The sequence below is a fragment of the Orcinus orca genome, chromosome 6 (assembly GCF_937001465.1).
Source record: "Orcinus orca chromosome 6, mOrcOrc1.1, whole genome shotgun sequence".
Taxonomy (NCBI): domain Eukaryota; kingdom Metazoa; phylum Chordata; class Mammalia; order Artiodactyla; family Delphinidae; genus Orcinus; species Orcinus orca.
The window spans coordinates 115,701,220-115,729,219 of record NC_064564.1 but is presented as its reverse complement, the minus strand read 5'-3'; the positions used below and the strand labels follow the sequence as shown (position 1 = coordinate 115,729,219).

Here is a 28,000-nt window from a genome sequence, read left to right as displayed (position 1 = left end):
TCACTGGCTCTAAACTTGACCATGGAAAACTAAAACTTGTACAAGTGACCATTACCTCCCATTAGAATTAGTGTATGGAAAAGAAAGCTAAAGCACCAGTTTGGGCATGTCGGTAAAATGACAGGACGGAGGTAACTGTGAAAACATCCATGACTCATAACAGGCACTTGGTGCAGCTGCAGCACGAAGGTCTGTCATTTGATCCTATTCTGAAGCCACGCCGGCCAGAAGAGCACATCCAGTGAGCTGGGTACATCCATCCTTTCATTCATTTCACATGAAACCTGATACTCAAGACCCGCTGGTCACTGTCTCAGGTACAGGAACAGATAAGCACGCAATGTGTATCCGGAAACACTCAGGCACCTCAATGGATGCCTAGGGGTGAGCGTCCTGAGCTGCACAGGATGTGCAGGGGTCACCTACCAGGTGCAGCAAGAGCCAGCCAAGGGAGAGGCTCACGTGCAGCACCCAATCCCCAGGAAGCGGACCACACTGCAGTGTCCAGGAGACAGGGCTCCACGAAGAAACAAACCAGCAGAAACGCTCAGGTGCTCGCCAAGTTTACACGTGAGAGCACTCGATGCCAGCCACCCTCCCCAGTGCCTGCCTCCCGTACCAGGAGCAAGGAACAGCGATGACAGGGAGGGAAACCAGCCAAAAGTGTCCAAATTCGAGTTCTGATGCCAAGGGTTCCAGAACACACCCCTTTATCTTTAAATCTCCCTCCCCGAAGCTGGATCCAGTGAGTTTCTGCCAAAGTCAGAACTAGTAATAACCTCCCCTGGCTGCTTCCCCCGACTGGGCTGTAAGCCCCTCCTCCAGGAAAGGGACTGTATCGTGTCTGTGTCAGACCAGTAATTACTAGGCTTTCAAATGGAAAACAACCTGAACTTCTCCATTAAGACTAGATGAGATCTTAATTTTAGACACTTGTCATATCAAACCAACAGAAAAGATCACTGGGGTAGGAACATGAATCCCTCCCAATACCCATGGGCACACACACATTCCACTATGAACAAAAGTCCTTGAGACTGCCACCAAGGTGACGGCCACACGTGGCCCCAGCCTGCACAGCTCAGTCTAAAACAGGGGCTGGCAAACACCAGTCAGGGTCCCAGCCAATGGCCTGTTTTGTAAGGCCCTCAAGCTAAAAATTACTTGCTTTTTTACATTTTTCATACTGCTTTTAAAGAAACAAAAAATATGCAACAGGACAAGTGGCCTGCAAACTTGCTGACTCTGGGTGTAAAAGGAAAAGCCTTAAATAAGCACTTTTGAAGGTTTCCAGGTGGGAAATGTATGGGGCAGCCTGAGAGGGCAGCCCTGAAGAGGCCCTACAGCTCCAGCGGGGGTCCAAGGAGGGGCCCCGGCAGAGGGATGGAGTCTTTTATTCATCCATAGGAGACCATTCCATGGGCTATAAATGGGATACTGAGGGACTGCTGGCACTCTTTACAAACTAGTGTGACCTGCTGAATAACAAAAACGTTGACGTCCTAATTCCCAGAACCCGAGAATATGTCCCCTTCTCAGGCAAAGGTGTGATGAAATTAAGGATATTGAGCTGGGGAGATTATCCTGGATTACCTGGGTGGGCTCAAGGTAATCACAAGGGTCCTTACAGGAGGGAGGCAGGAGGGTCAGACCCTAAGCGGTTGACAACAGTAGCACAGGCCGGAGGGGTGCTCTTTAAAGTTGGAAGAGGGCCACGAGCAGAGGGATGCAGGCCGCCTCTAGAAGCTGGAAAAGGCCAGGGAACGGATTCTCCCCCAGAGCATGCCCTAGAAGGAGCCCAGCCCAGCCGACACCTCGATTTCAGCCCAGCAAGATTCATTTCAGACTTCTGACCTCCACAACTCGGAGAGAACACATCTGTGCTGTTTTCAGCCACGAGATTTGTGGTAATTTGTCACAGCGACCACAGAAAAGTATTACAATCGTTTATTCAACACGTTTTTACTAGGCAGGCACTGTCATGTGCCCAAGCCCTGAGCTGGGACTGGGATACAGCAGAGGATAAAATGGACACACGCTCCACCCAAAGTCCAGCCTACAGAGATGACGGGACTCACCCACGGTCACACAGCCGATTAATAAGAAGCACGTTCCAGAATCCCTCACTTCAGCACAATGATGGAAAATGCTAACTTACAGCTACATCTCTGCTGTCTCTGACCACAACTTTCACCTGACCACTGAACCTACAAACACTTCTGAACAAAGCCAGTGATGTCTCCTTCCCAGCCACACAACTTGCAGGACTACAGATGCCGCATCATTCATTTAAATCCAGATAACTAGTTCTTTACTAAATTAAAAACCAAACCAACAAAGAGAAATAAAAATTATTCACCAGACATCCTGGGCCATCAAATTGCTACATTAAATCTTAACATGCTTGATTTAAAAAAATTTTTTTTATTGTATTTATTTATTTTTGGCTGCGTTGGGTCTCTGCTGCTGTGCACAGGCTTTCTCTAGCTGCAGAGAGCAGGGGCTACTCTTTGCTGCGGTGCGCAGGCTTCTCATTGCAGTGGCTTCTTTTATTGCAGAACGCAGGCTCTAAGCGCGTAGGCTTCAGTAGTTGTGGCACGTGGGCTCAGTAGTTGTGGCTCACGGGCTCCAGAGTGCAAGCTCAGTAGTTGTGGCACACGGTCTTAGTTGCTCTGCGGCATGTGGGATCTTCCCGGAACAGGGCTCGAACCCGTGTCCCCTGCACTGGCAGGCGGATTCTTAACCACTGAGCCACCAGGGAAGCCCAACATGCTTGATTTTAAAAAATCAAATGTCTTATAATTCTGAAACTTGACCAGAAAAATTCTTGTTTCTATAGATAGTACTAGAAAGTCTTCTTAAAATCTGTTAATCCGGGCTTCCCTGGTGGCGCAGTGGTTGAGAGTCCGCCTGCCAATGCAGGGGACACGGGTTCGTGCCCCGGTCCGGGAAGATCCCACATGCCGCGGAGCGGCTGGGCCCGTGAGCCATGGCCGCTGGGTCTGCACGTCCAGAGCCTGTGCTCCACAACGGGAGAGGCCACAGCAGGAGAGGCCCGCGTACTGCAAAAAAAAAAAAAAAAAAAAAAAAAAAAAAAAAAAAACTGTCAATCCACAAGAATGTAAATTGGTGTAGCCACTATGGAAGACTGTATCGAGATTCCTCAAAAACTAAGAACAGAACTACCATATGAGCTGGCAATCCCACTTCTGGAAATTTATGCAAAGAATATGAAAATACGAATTTGAAGAGCTACATGCACCCCTATGTTCATTGCAGTATTATTTGCAATAGCCTAATGGATGAATGAAGATGATGTGGTATACACACACAATGGAATACTACTCAGCCATAAAAAAGATGAAACTGCCATGCGTGACAACATGGATGGACCTTGAGGGCATTATGCTGAGTGAAATAAGTCGGACGGAGAAAGACAAGCACTGTGTGATCTCAACTCATGTGTGGAGTATAAAAACCAAACCAACAAACAGAAAAAATAAATGAACAGACCAAAGCAAACAAAACACAGATACAGAGAACAGAGCAATGGTTAGCGGAAAGGAAGGGGTGGGGAGAGGGCGAAATGGGCAAAGGGGATCAACGTCTGGTGACGGACAGAGACTACATGGTGGTGGGCACGCACTGGGGCATACAGAAGTAGAAATATAAGGTTGTACACATGAAACATATAATGTTATAAACCAATGTTACCTCAATAAAAAATAAATCTTAAAAAAAAAGCCTGTCAGTCCAAACTTCTGCCAGTTCACTGATACAAACCGATCTTTCTCTGATTCTGTACTTCCTGGGTCCATGGGCAGAGGTTAGAGTAGACACAGAGAGCTCTCAGTGGGTCTTCCCGGTGACACCACGCTTCTCCGAACTGACCAGTCCCCACACTCACCCTCAGGGAGCACTAGGAGACCGGAGCCTGACTGTACCCCCGCTTCCTGCACCCCAGAAAACAATAAAGAAAACCCTGGCCAAGGGGCACTAAGAGGTATCAGTTGGTCAACAGCTGTTGCTTGAACTACGTCCTCTAAATAAATTCAGCCATTCAGCCAACACCTACTCAGCACCTACTATGTTCAGGGAATATGCTTTCTATTCCTTTTGAAAAGAGCCCCTCCGTGAAGCCAAAACAGGGAGCACACTGGACTAACGTCTGCAACTAAACCCATACGTGCACTTTTTGGAGGGACCCTTCTCCCACTTTTTAACCAAGTTTTGCACCTGCTGGGCACACTACTGGCCTCTCTAGACCTCAGCTTCCCCACCTACAGAACTGAGGGGCCAAGACAAGATTTCACAAATGCCAGCGGGTTCTAAAATCAAACATGTCAATGTAAACAAAAAAAGATAAAAAAAAAAAAAACCCATGTCAATGTTAATAACCCACAGCCATGGAATCACACAACTTACTGTCAAAGCAGCCATGTCTCACCACACATCGGACTGGATCCTGTATTTCTATAGCAATCTGGGGTGCTAACAAGCAACGCTACTGAGCCACCATTGCTACGGAGACAACACCTGTGGGGAGGGGGCCTGATGGTCGATGGTCGTTCACTGCAGCGCTCCACAGTCAGACTGCACAGATGAACACCCTTCAGCCCCAGTTCTCTCTTAGAGCAGGGTGGGCAAATTACAGTCAGCCTAAAGAATGTGCAAGAGGCCAGCATGCTCCACAAAGCAACAACTATTTACTACCCGGCCCTTTACAAAGCAAGATTACAGACACCAGCCTCAGGGCATGCAAGGGTTCATTTATTAAGCCAGATTTCACTGGATACAAATCCAAAATACAAATAAGAACACTCTGGTTTCCCCAACGGTATTGCAGGTATGTACCTCCTCCAGCGAATCCGTGTCAGGTTTGGGGCCCAGCTCTGCCCCACACCCATCTGGCTACTCTGCTTGCCCCTCGGTTTTCACACACACACACACACACACACACACACACACACACACACACACACACACACACACACACACACACACACACGCGCTGCGCACGTGCTCCATTAGCCTGTCAGATAACAGAGAGACTTGCAGGCAAACATGGGGGTGTGACTCATGAAGCTGGGGAGGCGAGGGAACACACTTCTGGGTGGGTCAGAGGCGTGTCCATCCCAGCCTGCCTCGTGGTGCCAGGATCCGGACGAGTCGGCTGAGACACCGGGTTCTGCAGGCAGCACAGACCAAGCCTGGAGCACAGCCACGGCTTTCACGCTGCTTGCTCTTCCTTTTCTAGGCAACAGAATTCATTTCTGTATTTTTTTTTTCCTAAACAAGATCTAATTTGGAAGCTCGGTATTACATATAAAGCAGCTACGAGCCAAGGGAGCACCGTCCCTAGTCCTGCCCCCACTGCTGGAAGCCTGCCTTCCCACGCAGCCACCTGTGGCCCCGCCTGGGCCCCGAGGCTGTGAAAATGGCTCGCCTAAAAGAAACAGGAAAGAAGGACCCCAAATCCGTGTGAAGACAGCTTTGGGGAACGAAGCAAAGGACATTTTAACACAATTCCAAGTCTGCCCGTTTTGGCAAGTCACCTACAGAAGTGCTGAGAGGCCCAGGCTCTGCTGGAGCAATACAACCAGAAAGATTCACCAACAAGGGCAACTTAGTCACCAGGCGCCGAGCCTCCAGACGGCAGGCCCAGCCGTCCAGCAGGTCACCAGACGCCTGCCCTCGGTCCACCAGAGGGAGGACCTCCCGCCCTCCAGCTTATCAAAAGCCATTTCCGAGTAACAGGATTCATTTCACTCCCACTTGGGTACCAGCCAGCGGCAGACGCCCGCCCAGCCAGGGACTCCCCGGGGAAGCGCTCCGCGCTCAAGGCAGGCCGGCATCCTGCTGACACTCACTGCCCTCCATCCTCTCGGGAAGACACTACTGTCATCAGCCTGCTTTACAGAGGAGGACACTAAGTCCCTGCCCAGGGTCACAGGCTGGAGCCTGGGCAGGAACACCAGGCCACAGAGGGGCCCTGATGTCAGGCTGCTGAGGCTCTGTCCATGGGAGGGCGAGTGCACTGGTTCTGACGCAGGGCAGCGCCAGCTCAAGGCTGCCTTCTGGGCGACTGCACGGATGACCGGACCGGACAAGCCATTCAAAGATGAACCTTTTATACGCGCAGGTGCTGCCCACAGCCAGATTTACACCGGGGCAAACCCCGGCTTTTCACAGGTCTCCCTGAGCCCGGTAACACTTGGTCACATCACCTGCTTTCCTAAGCAGTCCTCAATCCTCAGGACACCTGGAGCCATCACCACCGACAATGAAGGACCCAATGCGAGCTCCAGCCTGGACCCCACCTCTCAGAGTGGAGGTGGTCAGTCACCGGGGAAGACCCACGAGCCACAGAAACAGCACGTTCAGACTAAGTGCCACCGGCTCGAGACACAAGCAGAAGCCCCCGGCCGGCGTGGAGAAAAAGGAAAGCGTAATCAAACAGGAAGGGAAGCTGAGAGCAGTCCGGATAAACAGGTCAGGAAACAAGCACGTGGGTCAGTAAAGGCCCTGGGCGTCAGACAGTATGCTTGTCCAGTCTCAGTCAGAACATAAAGAACCATCCCCCACAAAATCTGGGTACAAGATGAATAAACAATTCCATCCTTCTCCAACACTGCCAAAAAAAAAAAAACTTCAACACGGGGGACGCCCCACATCACCTAGTTCAAGTTATCAGATGTGTGCTGCCCGCTCTGTGTAGCAGACACGGGGCTACTGGGGGTGTGGAAGCAACGAGACCCCAGCCTGCCCTCCAGAGCAGGCTCCAGACAGCAGCATCTCCATCACCGCCACTCAACCGCCCAGCGCTGCTGCAACCACAAACATAAACAAAGCAGCAGAGCTGGGTTCCAATAAAACTTTATTTACAACAACAGGAGTGGGGGCTGGATTTGGGGCTGCAGTTGGCTGACTCCTAGTCTAAAGGGAGAATCAGATGTGGAAAAGAATACATCACAGTAAAATGGATTCAACAAAAAGGGGTTCGTGTATCCCCCTGGACTATGCCCCAGGACGAGGCAGGAGTGGGGGGTGGGGATGGGGAATCCCACCTGGCTTTGCAGGGAAGCTTCTGCACCCTCACTCAGCAACAGCATGACCAACTCCACACCTCCAGCCTCCAGGGGCTCCCTACAGGGCCCCAGTCAGAAAACCAGGGCGGCCCACCAGAAGCACAGGGCCCCACACCTCTCCAGCCCCTAGGAGGCAGGAGCTGGCCCACCTGCAAAGCTGGAGCCTGGGCCCAGGCAACCCACCTGCAGGAGCCCAGGCAGGTGAGGTTTCTGCGGGACAGGCCAGCACAAACCTCTCCAAGAACAAGCTGCCTGCAAATAAAGGCCTGAGGACCAACAAAGGGCTGGGGTTAAAGGAGACTCGAGCCACCACCCGAAGAGGTCCACACCTCTGAGGGAACAGCAACACCTTAGGAACCTACAGCAATTAAAAATAAGGACGAAGGCCTGAGCTGCAGGGACCAAAGCACTTCCCCATCCCCAGCTCTCCTGCACACTTCAGGGGCTGCAAGCCCCACCCCTGCTTCCCTGAGCCTCAGAGTCAGCGCTCCCCGTCCTGCCCTCAACCCTTCCACCAGAGCCAAACCAGGTCACAAGCACCTGCTCAGACACCTCCAACCTCATCCCACTGCTCCGGGGTCAAATCCAAACCCTCTAGGCCAGGGGTCCCCAACCCCTGGGCCGTGGACTGGTACCAGACCGCACAGCAGGAGGCGAGCGAAGCTTCATCTGCCACTCCCCCAGTGCTGGCATTACTGCCTGAGCCATCGCCCCCCCCACCCCACCCCCCAGACCCCGTCCGTGGGAAAACTGTCTTCCGTGAAACCGGTCCCTGGTGCCAGAAACGGTGGGGACCGCTGCTCTAAGCCAACACACGGCCCCAAACCACCACCCAGTCTCATCCCGCCCCATCCCCCGCCACTTTCATTTCTCCAAAACAGGGGTTTGCATCTTGCCTCCACACTCGCCTGTTTCTCTGTTGACTTAATGGATATGAATATACTGTTACCCACCTCACAGGTCTGACATCAGGAATAAATGAAAGAACGAACAACACGTGACCCAGTTCTCGCTCGCCCTTAGAAGGCTCTCGACCGTAGGCAGCTACTACCCTGGCTCTGCCCGACCATCAGCCCTGCAACACTCCTTCACCCTTCCAGACTCCTATGCAACCAGCGAAGCCTCCAACTCCCCGCCTACCTCTGGGCTCCTGGGCTCCTGGGGCTCCAGGGACCTGACCCCACTTTGCCATCTCACAGCTTAAGGGCCCTGGTGCAGAGAGCAGACCTTCAAAACCACGACTGAAAATTCACGGGTGTTTAGGATCTGCTTGTGGACCCCTTTAATTAATTCTCAGGAGACAGAGATGCACTCTAATGCTCAGAAGACCCTCGAGATCAACACTCCACTGTGACCCCATTTTAAACAGCACTAAACTGCCCCAGTCTCAAGGTTTCCCATTTGGGGGCGATAAGCAGGGATATGCAACGCAAGCACACGCTGGCGTTAGGACTGACTGCCTCATGGAGGTGGATAACCGCGGTCCTGCTCATTTGCTCACCCATAACGTTTTTACAACAAAAGGAATGTACGCTTGATATAGTAAAACTGCAAAACCTTAAAAAAGTAAAAAGTGGTCACCCGTCGGCCAGCTCCCAGTCACACTGCTGGATGTCTCTTCACCAGCACAAGTCACTTAAATTCAGGGGCCACCATGCTGCAGTGCCAATTATCCTGCCTCCTGCTACTCTATTCTACTGTGGTTTTGTTTCCTATTTCAAGAGTTTAGCAATGAAGGTCATAAGACACTATATAAATTCTAAACAGATTTGCTCTTTGTCTAAAAAAATTTTGAAAATGATTTTAAGGAAAGCTTAGGGAGTACCGCAGACAGGCCAAGCAGAAGCACATGCAGGATGCTGTCCCAGCCAGCGGGGACTTTGTTTACACCCAAAACCTTTCCCGTAGGAATGACGTCACCTGTAGCAGCTAGCATCTGGGCTCTAGAAGAGGGAGGACTACTTGGCAGGAAGTACTTTTCTTTAGCCCAGGAGAAAGCATTCCTTCCACCTTCCCAAACCCCAGGTTCTCACAGATTCATTCACTGCTGAAAGAACACAGGGGGGTAGAGAGGTAGAGAGAGAGAGAGAGAGAGAGAGAGACTGATTCCATCATCCACCAAGTAACAGCCACTGCTGCCTACATGAACTCCCTGACACGAGCCCTCCCCACAAGGATGAATTCCCTCCTCCAGGCAGCAGCTCTCTCTCCACACACACTGCCAGGATGGAAAGAGCCTGTGAGTCCAAATGCCACAGTGGGGACAGAAGCTCTACTTTGGAAGGCTGTTGCGGGAACTGGAGATAATGGCCCCAAGGTGTGAAGAGAAGTCGGTGGCACAGACAAGGGACCCCTCAAACAGGCCCTGTCCCTCCCCCCCACCCCTCTACACTCTCTGCACCTTGAGGCTCCCTCCCTTCTCAAGAAAGCAGGGACTGAGAGCTCACTTTCTGCAAGGAGGTAGTGACCAATGATCAGACATCCCCACCCCCCTTTCTTCAGGGCCTCACAGCACTCTGCAGCCTCTATGGCAAACGGCGGCTCCGGAGGTTCTGACACAAAAAGACAACCACCGCTGATCACGTGGCAGCCGAGCGGTATAACTGACACACACACACACAATTATGCAAACACATACGTACATAAATGTGACTGTGTACTTATCTACATGTGCACACACACCCCAGAAATGACCCTAATTCAGTTCCACTTCATTCACAGAAACTATCTAGAAAACAGGGATGTTCTGTTTAAACATGGCAGAAGGACCACAGGCATTTATAGCTCACCCTTCCAAAACCCTCTAAAATGACAACAAAGAGACCCCCAAAGACAGGGACGATTTTGGCAGAGAACAGACATAAGTAGTCATAGACTTAGGAGATTACAGATCCTAGGAACTGAGGACCCCAGAGAGCTGGGAAGGTCCTAAGAGTAGTGGGTGCCCTGGAAGACTGCGGGGGGGACGGGGGGGTAAAGCTGGGAGCTCTTGCAGAGAGGCTGCATGTGCAAGAGCCTGCCTCCACATCGCCTCCCTGCCCGCCCCTCCCCCCCAGATAAATTAAACAAGAGAAGTCTAGACTTGAGAACACCAGGGTCAAAGGGGGTGGGGGTGAGGAAAGGAGCTAAAAAAAGAAGCTAAGTACAAACCTGAGGAGCAAACCAGAGGCGCCTGAGGCTCCCTCTGCTCTTGGCCTCTCAGAAGAGCTGGTAGACAAACCAATTACCTCCCTCCCTCCACACCCTTGGCAAAGAGGGAGTCTTCTCTCGAAAACCTACAGAGCGGACCTTGGGGCTGGAGAATAAAAGGGTGGCTTCTCACCCACCCACCTCACTCCCAAGAGCCCCCTCTGACCCACCCACCCAGTTTCCAATCAGCTGTGTCTGAGACCTCAAATAAAAGACAGAAACCAAGTAAACTAAAGAACCTGGAGGGGGGCTTCGCTGGTGGCGCAGTGGTTAAGAATCCGCCTGCCAATGCAGGGGACACGGGTTCGAGCCCTGGTCTGGGAAGATCCCACATGCCGTGGGGCAACTAAGCCCGTGCGCCACAACTACTGAGCACACGCGCCTAGAGCCCGTGCTCCGCAACAAGAGAAGCCACCGCAATGAGAAGCCCGCACACCGCAACGAAGAGTAGCCCCTGCTCATCACAACTAGAGAAAGCCCACGCGCAGCAGCGCAGCAACGAAGACCCAACGCAGCCAAAAATAAATAAATTTTTTTTTAAAAATTTAACTTCAACTTCAATAGAAGAAATGCAAGATAAAGTCAAGGATCTCTCAGAAAATATAACAAGGAGATGAATTAGATTAATCCAGGAATCCAAATCTAACTAGGATTTCTAGAAACACAGAGGCAAAAGGAAGGAAATTATCAAATAAAAATTACAAGAGAAATTCCCAGAGCTGAAGTACCCAAGGCTGCGAGGGCCCGCTCAGTGCTCAGAGTAAGGCGTGTAAAAGGAGCACAAGGTACAACACGAAACTTCAGTGCGCTAGGGATGAAGACAAGAACCCAAAAGCTGCTGAAAGCCGACCTTCCCTCCACCCCCACAAAAAAGGTCCCAGGGAGGAACAAGGGGAACGGCAGTGAGTCCCCAGGAGCACCGTGATTCTCATCAGCATCATCCCCGCCTCCCCCCGCCCCAGAAAACAATTTTCACTCGGAAATCCAGTCCCCAGCTGACCAAGTCAAGTGCAGGGATAGAAAAAGACTTTTTCAGATGCACACAAGGACTCAAAACATTTATTTACCTTCTTAGAAAGTTGCAGAGAAAGATACTCTAATGAACAAGAGAGAAAACCAAGACAGAGGTATATGCTGCAGGAGCCATTCCTGCCTGCCTTTCTGGAAGCTAGTTCTCCGTTCTTCCTTTCCAGAGGAAGTGACCTAGTCCTCTCCCAGGCAGACAGCAGCTGGAAGGCTGACCCACACCCAGCTTGGGGGAGGGGCATGCCTGTCTAAGGGAGAAACCCACCCCCCCTTGCCAGTGACCCACCCAGACAAATAAGATACCTGGTTCCTTAGGGACAACACCTCACACAGGACCAACCAATCTGGAACCTGCCCACCTCTAGAGTTCTACTTACCTGAACCAATAAATTTCCTTATTGTTGAAAGCAGCTTAAGACAGTTGTTGTTATTTGACGCTCACATTCCCCAGCTGATATACATACACATAGGATCAAAGAAACAAGAGATCCAACACAGAAGGACAAGACCAGAGTGACAACCACAGAAAGCCCAAGATGGCAGCTGCACTACAGCAAGAGAGGAACGGTCCTGATGAGAGCAGGACAGAGGGTTCCAACGGATAAACGGAACAGGTTATCTAATGTATCTGGGCAATTATAAAACAGTATTTGTTGCATTTTACGGAAGCATTTGTAAAAAGTAGAAGATAGAAGAAGGTTTAAGAGAGTTCAATTTGTCAATCTTTTCTATCTTGGTAGTGCCTTCTGTATCCTATTTAAAGAATTTTGTCCTCTCCAAGATCGAACTCTCCTGTTTTCTTCTAGAATCTCTGTTTTCTCTTTCATGTTTAGCTCTATAATCTACCTAAAACTGATTCTGGATACGATTTGAGGTAGAAAATTCTTTCCCCGCCCCCCATACAGAGAATCCAATTTTCCCAGTACCTTTTTTTTTGAAAAGGCCACCTCTTCCATCTGTCTAGTGGCACCTTTGTCATAAATTAAATGACTACTTATGTGCGGTCTGTTTCAAGATCTCTGTTCTATTGTATCAGTCTATTTGTCTATCCTTTTGCCAACACTGTGCTGCCTTACTTACAGTAGCTTTTACAAAGTCCTGACATCTAGTCCTTTCAGCTTTGTTCTTCAAGGATGCTTTGATTATTCTTGGCCCCTTTGCCTTTTCATATACATTTCAGAATCAGTTTGTCAATTTCTAAACAACCAACGAGGAAAGAAAAGCCTGCTGGGATTTTGGTTGGAATTACATGGAATCTAGAGATCAGTGCAGGGAGAACTGACATCTTTACAACGCCAAGTGCAGGTGAGTGTGTGGAGGGAGGACATGGCTCCTGCACTGCTGGTAGGCGTGCCAATTGGTACCATCTCTGGAAAACAGGCAGCCATCCACTAAAGCTGAACATATGCCTCCCCTGTGACCTGGCAATTCCATTCCTAGGTATGAACCCAACAGAACACATACACACACGCAATCGAAAGACATGTGTGAGAATGTTAATGGCAGCAGTATTCAGGATAACTCAAAACGGTTGGTAACAAGCTAAAAGTCTATCACGGCTAGAATGAATAAACATTATATTCACATAACAAAATACTATTTAACAATGAGAAGGAACAGACAGATGGTAACTAGGCTTATCGTGGCCATCATTTTGAAATGCACAGAAATAGTGAATCACTATACTGTGTACCAAGAACTAATACAGAGTTGTAGGTCAATGATACTCCAAAAACAAAGTAATTATGTAACTAAGTAACTAACTAACTCATAGAAAAAGAGATCAGATGTGTGGTTACCAGAGGTGGAGGGAGGGGGAAGGGGAATTGGATGAAGGTGGTCAAAAGGTACAAACTTCCAGTCATAAGATAAATAAGTACCAGGGATGTGACGTGCAACATGGAAATATAATTAACACACTGTACGTTATATGTGAAAGCTGTTAGAGAAGAAATCTGAAGAGTTCTCATCACTAGGAAAAAAATTTTTTTCTATTCCTTTAATTTTGTATCCATATATTCAATAAAATGATGTTCACTAAACTTACTGTGGTAATCATTTCATAGTGTATGTAAGTCAAATCATTATCCTGTACAGCTTATCAACTGTATCTCAATAAAACTGGAAAAAAAAATAAATGAGAAGGAATAAACGCCACACAACTACATGGGTGAAACTCACAAATATATAACATTGAACAAAAGAAGCCAGACACAAAAAAAGTAAGAAGCAGAACAAAGTCATGGGTCGGGAGACAATCCATGATGAAAATATAACTAGCACGAACCTGTATTTGCAGAGCAATTTTAAAATGAAAAAAAAAAAAAAAAACATTTTAAATGGAAAACACAGCAATCGCTACACGTTGATAGATCAAAGCCCACTCAAAACAGTAACAGAGACAGTAATAGATGATCTGATCAAGGTAGATCAGCAAACATGTTCAAAAAGTGACTACAAATGAGACTTTAAGGAAAACCCCAAATTCTGAAAAGCAAAAATCTCTGACCACAGCGCAACAGAATAAGATATAATGAAGGCAGAAGAAAAAATAACCTTATCAGTTGGAAAACTCAAACCTCCGTCTTAAAAAACTTTTGACTCAAAGGGGAATTCAAAACCATAGCTGCAGAATACCTTGAAAATAGCACAGATGGAGAAAAGAACACTACACACCAAACTTTTGAAACAGAGACAAATTTGTTCTCAGAGGAAATTTAATCATCTAAAAACTTAAAATTCCTAACAGAAAAGAATGAAATTAAGCATCTGATACGAGGAGTCAGAAAAAAAGACACAACTGAACACGAAGGAAAGCAGAAATAATTCACAAAGAAAAAAGCCAAAAGTAATTTAATGAATACATCTGAATAAAGCTGAATTTTAAAACAGCAGGTCCCTGAAACAAGAAAAAAATAGATAAACCACAATGAGAAAGGTATTTGTACCCTCAATTTACAGACAAGACACCAAGGCTCAGTGAGGTTAAATGACTGGCCCAAGGTCACTATCTTCAAGTTAGGGCATAGCAAAGCCTGAACTTGAACCCAGGTCAGTCTGACATCTAGGCACTGGTCCAGAAGTGTTGGCACTCAGTTGGCACTCAGAGAAACGCCTGCTACTGCGATTATGAGGTCCACGATAGCCACCAAGGGGCCCTGAGGCCCAGAATAAAATATCCACAGTAGGCCCAGGCTCTGTGTGTACCCTGGGGCTGTGGTGAACGTGCAGGGCAAGTCTGGCCCGGGGTGCACCGCATCAGGTAGGAACTCTACTCTTAACACAGGGTCCAGTGGGCCCAGGGTGTGCGCGGGCTCCGGGCTCCTCACCCACAGGGGTCTGTCTTGAGTCTCCCTAAGCACAGCACTTGCCTGATGGTTCCAGTGACCAACGTCATCGCTAGTGACCAACTTAAACTGCTACAGCTCCTTCCTTCATGAGCAGTGGGGTCAGTCCCTACCCACCTAGCTCACAGGCACACAGGCTTGAGCTGAAGCCTGAGAGGACTCCAGCTAGAAATCTATTTGCAGTCTGCAAAGAGCTACTGGACTATCTCACCTTTTGAATATGCAGTTAACTTACCAGCAAGCAGAAAAAAATTTTAAATAAAAAACTCAAAAAGGCAATTTCAATATACAGCCAGGGATGGATAGCTGGACAGATGTGCCACACATAGGCCTCCCTGCCCAGGGGCAAAATTTACCAAGGACATGGCAAATAAAAGAAACACATGACACATAGCTCTATTTCCGTTTTTCCTTCCTTTTCCACCTACAAATAATGGTGAATTAGCAAGTGAGAAGCACTCTGCAAATGCCATCAAAATCTATGCTCTATGTGGGATCCTGGCTCCCGGACTAGGGATTGAGCCCATGCCTGCTGCGTTGGAAGCGCAGAGTCTTGACCGCTGGACTACCAGGTAAGTTCCAGGAATACAACTTTTAAAGAAGTTGTAAACCCCTTGGTTATATGAACTGGAGATTTTTAGTAAGAAGTCATGTATTTTAAATGACTTGAAGGAAGGAAGAAAGGAAGGAAGGAAAGAAGGAAGAAAGAAAAAGGGACTTCCTTGGTGGTGCAGTGGATGGGACTCCGCACTCCCAATGCAGGGGTCCCCGGGTTCGATCCCTGGTCAGGGAGCTAGATCCCACATGCATGCCTCAACTAAGAGTTTGCATGCCACAACTAAGGAGCACACCAGCTGCAACTAAGACCCGGCGCAACCAAATAAATAAATGAATAAATAAAATAAAACAGATATTAAAAAAAAAAATCTATGCTCTATATTATAAAATCTGATTCAGGAGAGAACAGAAATTGGAGACAGGATTTGTATTGGATTGTTCCTTCTAACCAGATCAACAAAGCAGTTTCCAAGGACCACTGACACATAAACAGACATGACTGAACTGGTTGGATTCCTGTGAACCATCAGGGTCCCAGCATCAGAAGCCAAGGCACTCGGGGTGGGTCTGAGTAAAACAAGGAGCCGGGAGGAAGCTCTTGCCAGGAAAAAGCCAATAATGCACCAGCCCCTGGGCCTGGCCCACAGGCATGTCTCTTTCTTTACATTTATGAGTTACCTCTGTAATTAGTTATCTCTGTAAGTAATAAGTGTTTCTAATACACATTCACTATAACAAATTCAAATGGTATTAAAATATGCAAAACTAGTCAATCCAACTCAAAAGGTAACCAATGTTAACTTGGTGGATATCCTCCACGCCTTTCTTCTCAGCCCACATAAAACTATCAGCAATTTGTGTGTGGTCTTCAATTTTTATTCTACAAATGTGGGTTGTTGCTATATTATGCTGCAACTTGTTTTCTTTTATTAATACACTGTGGTCATCTTTTCAAGAAAACACGTACCAATCTGAGACTCTTTAGTGCCTTCCTAGCATTTCACAGCATAGCTGTGCCGCATTTCATTTACCCACCTTCTACAGACAGACGTGTAATCATCTCCAACCGTGTGCTGTGACAGATAACGCTACAACCCAAGTCCCGGTACGTGTAACTTTACGCTTGGGCCAATACTCGTGTACCACCTGACATTTCTACGAAGCATATTTTTAGTTTGTGCCCAGAGAACTGAAGGGCAGACAGAAAGGTAAGGAAGGAGATGAGAACTGCGACCCTGCCCTGAGAAACCAGCAGTGCTTAGACCCCGACCTCTAATCAGGCACCCACCACAGGAGGCAGATGCCCTCCAGGAGCGAAAGCCCACAGGGGTGCAGGACCCAGTTCACTCAAAACAACAGGACCCTGGTGCCTTCCAGGAGCCCTCCTCCACCTGCAGCCTCCCACCTTCAGACTGCACGAGGCAGAAGAGGTGTCCCAAAGGAGACCTCTTATCAACAAACCATTCCGCCTGGACGGTAATGCCTCCCACTAATGGAGTGAGGAAGTACTCCATCAGGCTGGAGGAACAGCAATTCCAGCTGTGCAGAGGATCATGCCAACAACCGCCGGGGTGGCTGTCCTCACTGTCGGCCCCACTTAGTTGGGGAAACGGAGGCTGAGGGGTGAAGTACCAGGCCGCGGTGTCGCCCTGCGCCCTTTCTCACTCTATCACGCCATCTCAGAGCTAAGCCACATGCAGGAGCTTGTCTGCTGATACAGAGATGGTTCTTCAACAACTAACTACCACCACCACCCCCCCGCAAACCACCTTCTCTTTTAAGAAAATAAAACCAAATACTTATTTTCTTCAGAAAATATACTGAAGGCGGGGGGGCTAAAAGGGCTGGGTTGGTTTAAATGATCTCCAACAAGCCCAAACGACTACAGCCCCGGAACCCATATGCTATTTATTCTCCAAGCCTCAGACTCTAGAGGAAACCCAGGATGGTGACAGTCCCTGGGCCACCAATCAGGCAGAGCAGGTCTGAAGTTATGAAAAGGAAGAACCCAAAATTCAGGGCCAAGTGTTGCCCAGGGGCTTTCAGAGGGATGCCAGCCCATCATTTCAGCAAAAGAAAAGAGGAACATGTGCCTTCACCTAAGCACACCAACTTTACTCATTGGTTATTTACGATAAACGGGCATTACAAGACCTTCCCCATCCTGATAGAACTCTGTTCTCACAGCCCCCAGTCCCGTCCCACTCCATCATCTCTCCCCAGTTCCTGAACTATCACAGACTCTGCTGCCCCTTCCCCTACCAAGTCCACATCACAGACCACATGGCCCACCCTGCCCCCGTTCCCCCAAACTCCCGCATCAAAAGCTCATCACATTGCCTTAAGATCTCTGGAGGGCAGCACTTGGTTAAAGCTACTCTCTGCCGCCGCTAGTAGGACCAACACAGCGTTAGGATTCATACAGGTGGACAAAGGATTACCACGGCCCTTTCTTTTTTCCTTGAGAAGACAGGAAAGGACCGAAGTGACAGTGCTGGGGAACCACATATGAAATGTCTTAAGTACACCTATAAACATTCCTATCTCCTGTTTTCCGGTGGTCACTTCAGGGATGAAACTCACACGTTCAATTAAAACATTCCCGTTACTGGAAAACGAAACTGTTTTCAAGACAGCACTCATCATCTCTCAATCTGAAGGACAGCGGCAAGAAGGAATGACTTCTACTTTCTGCTTTGTGTACTTCTGGCGTGTTTGGGTTTTTTGTAACAAGCCTGTATGTTACTGTTACATTGTTTTAAGATCCAGGTAAACTGAGCAATATAGTAGCAACACATCGTCCTGTTTCCGGGCTGACTACGTGCCATCATCACAGCAACACGGAGAGGCAGGTCCCATCCCCACCCGGCAGATACAGAAACAGAGGCTCAAAGGGGTAAAGGAGGCCTGTTCAAGGTCCAGGAAGGTGTAAACAGCAAAAATGAACACTCCTGTCTGCCTGATGCCATGAACTTTAACAAATCTCATCTTCATTCCTCTCAAGAGCCCCGATGCCCCTGCCCCAAGGGGAGGCCCTTGGTAAGGTGTCTGAGCTCCTGGAGGTGAGGGCAGGGGCTGTTTGACTTGGGTCTAAATCTTCAGCATGTAGCACAGGGCTTAGCACACAATTAGAAACGCCAGCATCTAGTAAACAAAAGAGCCCCAAGTGTATAAGCCTGCCTACTCCAACCCCCCAGGCCCTCAGCTAGTGCTGAATCCAGGAACCATTAATAGCTACTGTTTACTGAGCCTGCTCGCCTCGTGCCAGGCACCTTAGAAACACTTCAGTGTAGGACCCACTGAATCCTCCCCCAATTCTAGGAGGCAGGCGTTACTGTGATATTTTGCAGAGAAAGAGAACAGAGACTCCAAAAGATTAAATAATCTTAATCACCCAGCTTGCAAGTGGAAGAACCTGGATCTGAAGGCAGCTGACCATCAAAGGCAAGGGCTACTCTCCCTCAGGAAAGGAGCAGAGGAGGGGGGCGAGGCATCCCCAACTCTCCCCGCGATTTCTCTCTAGATTCGCGCTAACAATAACAGCCCGCAAGGGCCAGTCGGCACCTCCCCGGGGCACTCACCTCACCAGAGGCCCCAGCCTGATGAAATACCACCCAGGCGTTTCCAGGGGCTTCACTTCCACAGTCACTTCGCCCACTAGGTGTGATCTCCTAGAATAACCAGGCCGGGAAAGTCGGGGCCGGCGGCCAACTGGCTGAGTTGAGAACTGAACACAACAGAGCACAGGCCTCCGGATAAATTCCACAGTAAGATGCATTAACAACAAGACTACCAAGGGCTGTAATGCGAGCCTCAGAAATCTCCAGAAGGGCTATGTGAGAACTCCAGACAGAGGAGGCCTCTGAATTCTCTCTGCCAGGCTCTCTGTGCCAAGTACCATCATTTTAGTCGATAAGGAAAATCAAACTAAGATCTGGCTTCCTGTGCCCCTCCCCACAACCCCCCCGCCGGTTCCCCCACTGGCCTTACCTAATGAGATGCCCAGGGCCACTTCTGCACTGGGAGTCCACAGCAAACGCCATTTCTGATACACGTGTCCACACCAATCACAGCCTGAGATCCTACACCGACTACAGGAAGCCTGAAACAGTCACTGCTTTTGATTTGGGAAATGCGCATGCCCAAAATGACCCCCAAAAGCTGTCCATTTAGGAAAGCCCACAGTTCAGAAACACCCGCTCTCATATACTATTGTATATAAACTGGCACAAAGTTTTTTGAAAAAGAGTTTAACAGAATTCTTACCAAAACGCTATTCAACAGGAAGAGTCCACACTACAGGAACATGCTCTCACATGCTATTATATACAAATTACATGTTTTTGAAGAGAAATTTGACTGAATTCTACCAAAATTGTGTAATATCCCAAAATTAGAAACAGCCCAACTGTCCACCAATAGGAAACGGGATAAATCAAGTATATCCACAGACTATTCTCCGTAGTTGCTAAAATAAATGATGTAATACATCTAAAAAGGCCCTCGTGGAGCACACCAGGACATTAATTGAAAAGGGCAACCTGCTTTAAGAAGAATATATATATATATATATATATATATATATATATATATATATATGGATGGATGATATGCATAATTTTTTTTTCTATTAGGAATCACAAGAAACTTCAAATAATGGTTTCCTTTCAGAGAGACTGGAGAGGAACCCTTATGCATTTCAATACAGATTGAATTTTTCTAACTACTTTTTAAAAAAAGTCAACTGGGAATATCTGGACCAAGGGATTAAGAACTATTTTTGTTTTCTTCTTCCATACACTTGCATATTTTTAAAAACCTCCTAAGTATTATTTTTAAAACATTAACAGTATGATAGATCTGTATATGTTAGTACAGAAAAATGCTCATGATAAGTTTAAAAATGAAGAAAGACTAGTATGATCTCATTTTTGCTCTTTAAAAAACCTGCCTACAGTGCTTCCCTGGTGGCGCAGTGGTTAAGAGTCCGCCTGCCGATGCAGGGGACACGGGTTCGTGCCCCGGTCCGGGAGGATCCCACATGCCGCGCGGCGGCTGGGCCCGTGAGCCATGGCCGCTGAGCCTGCGCGTCCAGAGCCTGTGCTCCGCAGTGGGAGAGGCCACAGCGGCGAGAGGCCCACGTACCGCAACAACAACAAAAAAACCTGCCTACAAAGGGCCATATTCACATGAAGGATAAACACACCAAACCATAAATAGTGGCTACCACCTGGGAAGACAGAAGGAAGAGCTGTCACTTTTCTATGTACCCTTGCTTTTTCTTTTAATTTTTTTTCCAGTAAGTATACTTTTGTAATTAATTTTGTATCAGAAAGAATCCCACTTTATGCTTCAGGGCAACGTTCCACTCTCCCCAACTATTTCTGAACACTCAGCCCATTCAGTCCCATTGACAGGTCGGCCCTCCCATACTGGCCTGCATGTTCTGCGCGGCCTGGAACAGAGCAGTTCTCTAAGCTCTGAACTGGATGTAAACAACACCTGCCGAAAAAAGCTCTAAAGACACAAAGGAACTGTGGAAAGAGCGCAGGAGATGACCTCCTTTTTCCAGTTGGTCCTGCAGTGAGATTCACCCCCCATTCCACACGGAGATGAGCTCAAAGCACGCTGGGAGAATCAACTCAATGACTGAGGTGAAGTCCTAACTGCCTCCTGGGTGGCCCCGGCCCCCGCCCCACCAGAGCACTCCCACCACGTCCACAGTCGAAGGGCCTGAGACTCTGGAAAGCAAGCTGACCCACCAGCGTTCTTCTGTGGCCCATGCATTTCTGATTTCAACTTAGAAACACATTTTTAATACTCCAGGGCTCGCTGACGATTTGCGAGAGGTGCTTGCTTCAAGTCTGCTACGTTCTCCAGAAGGCCTTCCCTGACCACTGGAACCCAGGCTGAGCTGGGCTCGACTTCTCGGTGGGCTCCCACCAGACCCCCTTAAGTAGCCCCATCGCTCATCCTACACGTGCTGACGGAGTGCCCTCTGTGTGAGACACAGAGCACAGGGAGGAACAGAAGCAAAAGAATCTGCTTCATGTGACACTCATTCACTCCACCGGGGCAGAGGGACAATTCAATAAATTTAAAAATAAAATCTATTTCCAAGTTGTCGCCCATCGATAGATGAATGGATAAAGAAAATGTGGAGTGTGTGTGTGTAACGAAATATTATTCAGCCTTAAAAAGGAATGGAATCCAGACACACATCACAACACCACAGATAGATGAACTTGAAAAATTATGCTAGGTAAAAGAAGCCATTCACCAAAGGACAAAGATTGGATAATTCCACTTATCTGAGGGACCCAGACTAATCGAACTCATAGAGACAGAAAGTGAAATGACACTTGCCAGGGCCTAGGGCAGGGGGAATGGGTGGCGGGGGGGCGGCGGGTATTTAATAGGTGCAGAGTTTCAATTTACTGAGATGATAAAGTTCTGGAGATGGACAGTGGTTGCACAACACTGTGAATGTACTTAATGCCACTGGACTGTACACTTAAAAATTGTTAAAATGATAAATTTTATGTTATGTGTATTTTACCACAATAAAATAATTGTTTAAAAAAACTGTAAAGTTGTGAAAAGAGTTGTAAAGAAAAGCAAGAGGGGGGACTTCCCTGGTGGTCCAGTGGTTAAGACTCCACGCTCCCAATACAGGGGGGCCAGGTTCGATCCCTGGTCAGGGAACTAGATCCCACACGCCACAAGTAAGAGTTCGCATGCCGCAACTAAAGATCCCGCATGCCCGCAACTAAAGATCCCGCATGCCCGCAACTAAGATCCCGCGTGCCGCAACTAAGACCCAATGCAGACAAATAAATAAATAAATATTTTAAAAAAGAAAAAATAGAAAAGCAACAGGGTTAAGAAAGATGATGCAACAGGCGGTGATGATGCAGTTGGGCTGAGGAGCTCCCGAAGGCCTCTGTAAGGAGGTGCTTGCCTCCCCGCACCGGACCATGAGCTCCTGAGGAACACAAGTGGGGCATCCACATCTGCGTCCCCAGAACAATAAACGTTTAAGTCAAGACACTCGTCCAGGCTCATACCAGGAAATGGAGTAAGACCCCAAGCCCCACTCATCAAAAGGCTTGGCCAGGACTGAGACACCCAGAACTCAGTGGTCCACGAAGGAGGCTGCCTTGTGCCCAAGGCTGAAGATGGAGTGACCAAGGAGGAAACTGGTGCTGCCCCAGAGAGAGCCAAAGCAGGGGCCTGCACACCCTCCGACCGGGAAATTCCACTTGTGGGAAATAATCAGCAATGTGAACCCCAAGGTTTACGTGCAAGGATGCTCCCTAAAGTTATGTTTATAATAACAAAAAATGGGTAACAACCACTTAAATGTCTAATAACAGAGAATTAAGCAAATCATGGCATATCCATATAATAGCAATTATTAAAAAATCATCTTTCAGTAACTTAGAGAAACATACTATAACGTTAAGAGGAACTATGATCCGTAAATAGTGTATATAGTATATTTTTCTAATTTTGAAAAAAAACCCATAAAATCAAAGGAAAGAAATACACCAGTCTTAATGCAGGTATCTCTGGATGGTGAAGTTACAGGTGATTTTTGTTTTTATTTTTGTCTTTATACTTTTCAGTATTTTGCAATTTTTTTTTTCAGTGAAAATGTTCCTTTTATGAATGGGGAAAAACGCACCGTGCCTGGCCGATGTGCGGCAGTGACTTCTAAATGCAATACATACTGCTTCTGCACCACCACAAGGAGAAAAAGGCTGGTAGTTTTCTTGAAAGGAGGAAGAAAGGATACAGAGCAGAGCTACAAAACCAGCTGTAGAGGTGAGAGCGGAAAGAAGTCATCTGAAAAAGAATGTGAAGGACCAGGACAGCCAGCAACTTCAGACTGCACTTTGCCCACAGACACCTCCTGCTGCACGCACAAGCTTCACAAGCCAACCACGCTGCTGGCACCTTACAGAGCAACCCAGCCCTCAGCTCAGGCCACACGGAAAAAAATGAAACAAAAAAATCAACAAGTACAGTTAAGAACAAACTCGACCAAGACTTTTGGCTCAAGTCACGAGGGCAGGCCTCCCTCCCCGAGCAGACTCCGACGTGCCACCCACAGAGACTCGGTGATATCACCGACAGCACAGCCCAGGTCTTCCACGCTCCCAGGGGAGGAGGCCGGTCCAAACTGCACTTTGTACACCCAAAAGCTTGTCATAAACAGTTTTATTTCACCAGAAGGCTTACCACCTCTCACCTCGCTCTCATCTCCAGCACCACAGGCCACACCTTTTTTTCTTTGAAATATAGTTGATTTAAAGTATGTGTTAGTTTAAGGGGTAAGGCAAAGTGATGTAGTTATATATTTTTTTCTTTTTCAGATTATTTTCCCTTATACACTATTACAAGATATTGAATGTAGCTCCCTTTGATATACAGTAAATCCTCGCTGTTTATCTATTTTTTTAATTGAAGTATAGTTGCTTTACAGTATTGTTAGTTTTAGGTGTACAGGAAAATGACTCAGTTATACATACATGTATTTTTCAGATTACGCCCTTATTTATTTGTTCAAATGACAGACCCAAGGTTCCCAAGTCTGTACAAGCCCCAGAAAAGGCTCTTCAGAAAGAAATCAAGTTATGATTGGAAAAGAAGATAGTCTAGTTCGCCCTGACTAAAATATGAGATTTCAGGACACAAACCCCGACACATCTCTGCTGGAAATTTTATTCTTCAGAGGGAAACGCATCGCTTTAAAATCTAGTGTAGATGGGCCTATTTAACACCTGCCCACCCATAACAAGATACGCACATTTGAAAGTAGAGAAGCCTCATTATCAAATTTAGAAATACGTGTACTGGCCCAACTGGCCTGTTCTGGTTTGAAACAGAAACAAACATAGAAATGAACAATCCTAAACCAGCAGAATAAAGAGACACACAACCAGCATACAGCCATTAGCAACATGAGTCAGTACTTTGTGCAAGGCAAAAAAAAAAAAAAAAATCCTGAAAGCACAATAAAATAATCCTTCAGGAAAAAAAGAAGTGAAATTTAAAAGGGGGTGGGGGGATGGACCAACCAAAAGGCATAACAAACATCCCGCTGGGCTCCAGGCAACTACACTGCCTTGGAACTGGTTCTGACTTGCCATTCCTGAAATTCCTCTCTCCCAAGGTCTTCCGGCTCTTCCTTCCCCAGGCTCTCCTTTAACCGTTTGCACTTGAAGGAGCCCGGAGAGGACCCAGAATGTTGCAGGGCATGACAGGCCCCTCCACCATGCAAGCAGCTTTAGGGAGCCAGTGGTAACTGAAATTCACAGGTAATCAAAAAGGCTTGTGGGAGACGGAGCTAATTCATCACCTCCCCTAACCAACCAGCTAACCAACAGTGCAGAGCCAGACTGAAATCACATATAAAGAATGGGCCAAGAGGCAGGAAGCAGGAAAAGGATGACCTGACCCGCTAGAATGTCGCAGTCACACAGCCAGGAGGAGGTTCCAAGGAGGTTTAAAAAACACAACACAACACAACCAAGATGTCTGTGGGAATGCCAAAATGCACCAAAACAAATTTCCCACTAAACTGCAGAACCACCGTGTGTCCAAGCAGAGTTGTCTCCAAGGCCCTTTACAAACAGCTACAGGTTTGGCCCAGAGGTAACCTGGGCCTCAGCCCTCACCCGTGACCAAGGCTGGGTCAGTCTCCCTGAGGATTAGCCTCAGTCCTTCCTATGGTCTCCCATAAACAGCACACAACCCAGAATTGGCTGAGTAGCCTTGCTCCTCTAGGCCATTCTGGTGCTTCCAGGCAAAATCAAAACGTTAGCTGCGGATAGAATTTGAGGTGGTTCCACCAACCAAGGTAACAGGAGAAAAAGATCAGGAACTAGGAGAAAAAAACCAGAAAACTAGGTAACCGAAACCATACATTTTCATCATCCTCCAGTGGACGGAAGTGCTTTGCTGCAAATAGTATGTGAGGCTCCCAAGGGACCCAACAGATACCCAAGGCAAGACTTAATTATTCCCATTTTACAGATGCAGGAGCTGAGACTGAAACTTGTGTACGGTAACCCGATGAGGACCAGAATCCAGGCTCCAAGAGACACACTTGCCCAAACAAGCAAATGATTTTCTGCCATTCCCAAAGGAAAACAGTTATCCCCAAGAGGCAGAGACTCCCTGGGCCTCTGCTTGTTGTCCTTAGCATCTAGTATCTTGTACTGTTCTGCTGTGCCTTAACCCGAGCTGCAGGAACAGCCTCAGAAGAGGCAGGCACCTCGGATCCAAGGACAGAGACCTACCACCACACAGCCCAGGTCTATGTAGTCCTTGAGGGCTCCAAATACTGCTCTTTCCCATCCTTGTCTCCCCACAGAGGCCCAGCACGTAATAAGCAGGAACCCAGTGATGTTCTGTGCCCTGAAGTCTTCCCCTGGCCATGCCTTAGCCCAGCACCTGTGGCATCCACCTGACGGCTCAGCACAACGGGTGGCACCACAAGTGGCTAACTTCCACCCTAGGACTTGATGGCAGGCATACAAACAGCCACAGGAGAAGCAACTATTAAGCACCAACTGTGTGGCAGTAGGTCCTTCAACCACCTTCAGGGGGAGGATGCAATGTCCCTACGTATGCCGATGAAGGCTCCGAGAATTCCAGAGCTCTCCGACAGAAGCAGGATTTGCACCCCAAAGCCTGGGCCTCCCCAGTCCCTCCTTCCACCACAGCACTGCGCACACTGGGCTAGATGGCTGCAATTGTATTCGGAGAAACCACGCTAAGACTTCAAACGGATGATTACAAAAACCAAAGTAGATTATAATATACAAAGCACTTAAAATGCATACCAAACCTTAAAGGAAAAAAAAAAAAATCTCAGGGGCAATGTAACAATCCTGTAAACCAAAGCCTTCTAAAGGTTTCTCCCGGGCAGCCATTTAGCAAATGACACACTCCGGAGAGCCTCCCCCAGCCCTTCTCCCACTTCCTTCAAGCGAACCATTCCCCTGAAAAACACCTCCTCGGCTTGCCTAAGGTGGGCTCGGACCTCCCACGATATTTAGAAAGAGGGAGAAAAGGAAAAAAACGCCTTCCAATTTTACGTAGGCAAATACACTCTTCAGAGACCCGCGATTTCAACAGTGCTAGGTTTTACTCAGAAGGCAGAGGCAGGGAAAAAAAAAAGAAAGGAAAGGAGGAAAAAAAACCCATCTGGCAGGCCCTGAGCAGCGACATCCTGTTTATTATTAAACATTTTCAGCAACAGAGCATTAAGTGTTTTGAAAATAATCCTCTTCTTCCCGCACTCAAACCGCGGCCGTCTGGGCGGCTGTTAACCCCCTGTCCCTGGCACACAGGCCAGCCACCCCTGACCATCAACTTCGGGGACACCCGGGGGGACCCGAAAAGGCTAGGCGACTCCACCTCCGACCGCCGGCCCCGAGGGTCGCCGCGACCCCGGCTCTGCAACCCGGAGCCGCTCTCGCTAGGAAGCAAGATGGGGCCGGGCGGCAGGAAACCAGCCCCGACGCCCCCGACCGCCGAAGCATTCGCGGCCGCCGGAATGAGGGGTGGAAAGGCGACTCCGGGGGCTCCGGGGACCTGTCCGCCCCGACGGCCCCTCCCCCGGAGGCACCCAGCCGCGCTGCGCCCAGGCCCGGCCCCGGGGTGCGGGGGCTGCGGGCCCGGCGTGGGGAGCGGCCCGACCCCGCAGTCAGCCGAGCCCAAGCCGCGCGGCGCCGCCACAACAATGGCGAGCTGGCCACCCGCCGCCCCCCGGCCGCCCCCGGCCCGGCCCCGCGGGCCAACGGCGGCGGCGCGGGGCGGGCCGAGCCCGGTGCTCGCGGACAAAGGTCGGCCGGGCCCGGGCGCCGCTGTCAGTCAGCCGCCGCCGAGACAAAGCCGGCCGGGCCGCGCCGCCTCCATCTTAGCGCCGCGCCCGCCGCCGCCGCCGCCGCCGCCGCCCCGGCCCCGCGCCGCCCCGCGCCCCAGGCCCACCTGGTCTGATTCCGCGGGCGCGACTGGGCCGGGCGATGGCGGTCGGGCGGCGGTCGGGCGCGGAGGCGGCGGGATGGCGGCGGATTGCGAGGCGGCGGCGCGGCTGCTAGCTCGCTCCCTCCCTCCCGGGCTCGCTCGTCGCTCGCTCGCTGGAGCCTCGGAGCCTATGTCTAGCCGCTCGTCTCCCTCTCGCGCTCGGCTCCCCGCCCCCCGCCTGCCACCGCCCCCGCCTCCTCCTGGCGCCGCCGCCGCCGCCGCCCGCAGCCGCGCCTCGGCCAGCGCAGCGCCCCCTGCCGCGCCTCCCGGGATCCGCGACTCCCGCCCCGCCCCCGGGCCCGTGAGGAGGCTGGGGTCCCGGGAGGGGGAGGGGTATGAGAGACGGGAGACCTGGGAGGGGGAGGGGCTCGCGGGAGGGGCCCGGAGGAGGGGCTGGAGGGCCCAGGGGACGGAGCCGGGAAAAGGAGCCTGGGAAGAGGACCCGGGGTGGGGGCCCTAGAAGGGGCCCGCGGAGAGAAGGGGGAGGGATCCGTGGGGTGGGGGGGGGGCGGGGAAGGGGAGGAGGCCCAGTGAAGGGGGTTGGGGCGAGAGGCAGGGAGAGAGGTCCGGAAGAAGGGGGGCTAGGCTGGAGGGGGCCGGGGCGGGTGAGGCCCTGACGCAGGGAGGGTTGGGAAGGGAGGGGTGAGAGCCCGGATCTCCGCCCCCTCCCCTTGCAGAACCGCAGCGCCTGCTGCCAGACCGTGAGCCCGGATCTTGTTAAAATACGTATTTGATGTAAGCACGGAAAGGAAA

The 28,000-nt window shown here is 49.4% G+C and overlaps 1 protein-coding gene across 24 annotated transcripts in view; it reads right to left on the bottom strand.

The window, feature by feature from the left end:
• PRRC2B (proline rich coiled-coil 2B) overlaps positions 1-27,348 on the bottom strand; it is an 87,276-nt gene extending 59,928 nt beyond the window's left edge. For 21 of the 24 annotated variants that reach the window (XR_007478071.1, XM_049711379.1, XM_049711396.1 and 18 more), the window contains exon 1: positions 27,212-27,341. The gene's annotated coding sequence lies outside the window, so the exon portion shown is untranslated. Of the gene's footprint in view, positions 1-2,359; positions 3,063-27,211 lie in introns of all 24 variants that reach the window. The other 3 variants (XM_049711382.1, XM_049711393.1, XM_049711380.1) reach the window with 2 other exon arrangements.
• Positions 27,349-28,000: the final 652 nt, after the last annotated feature.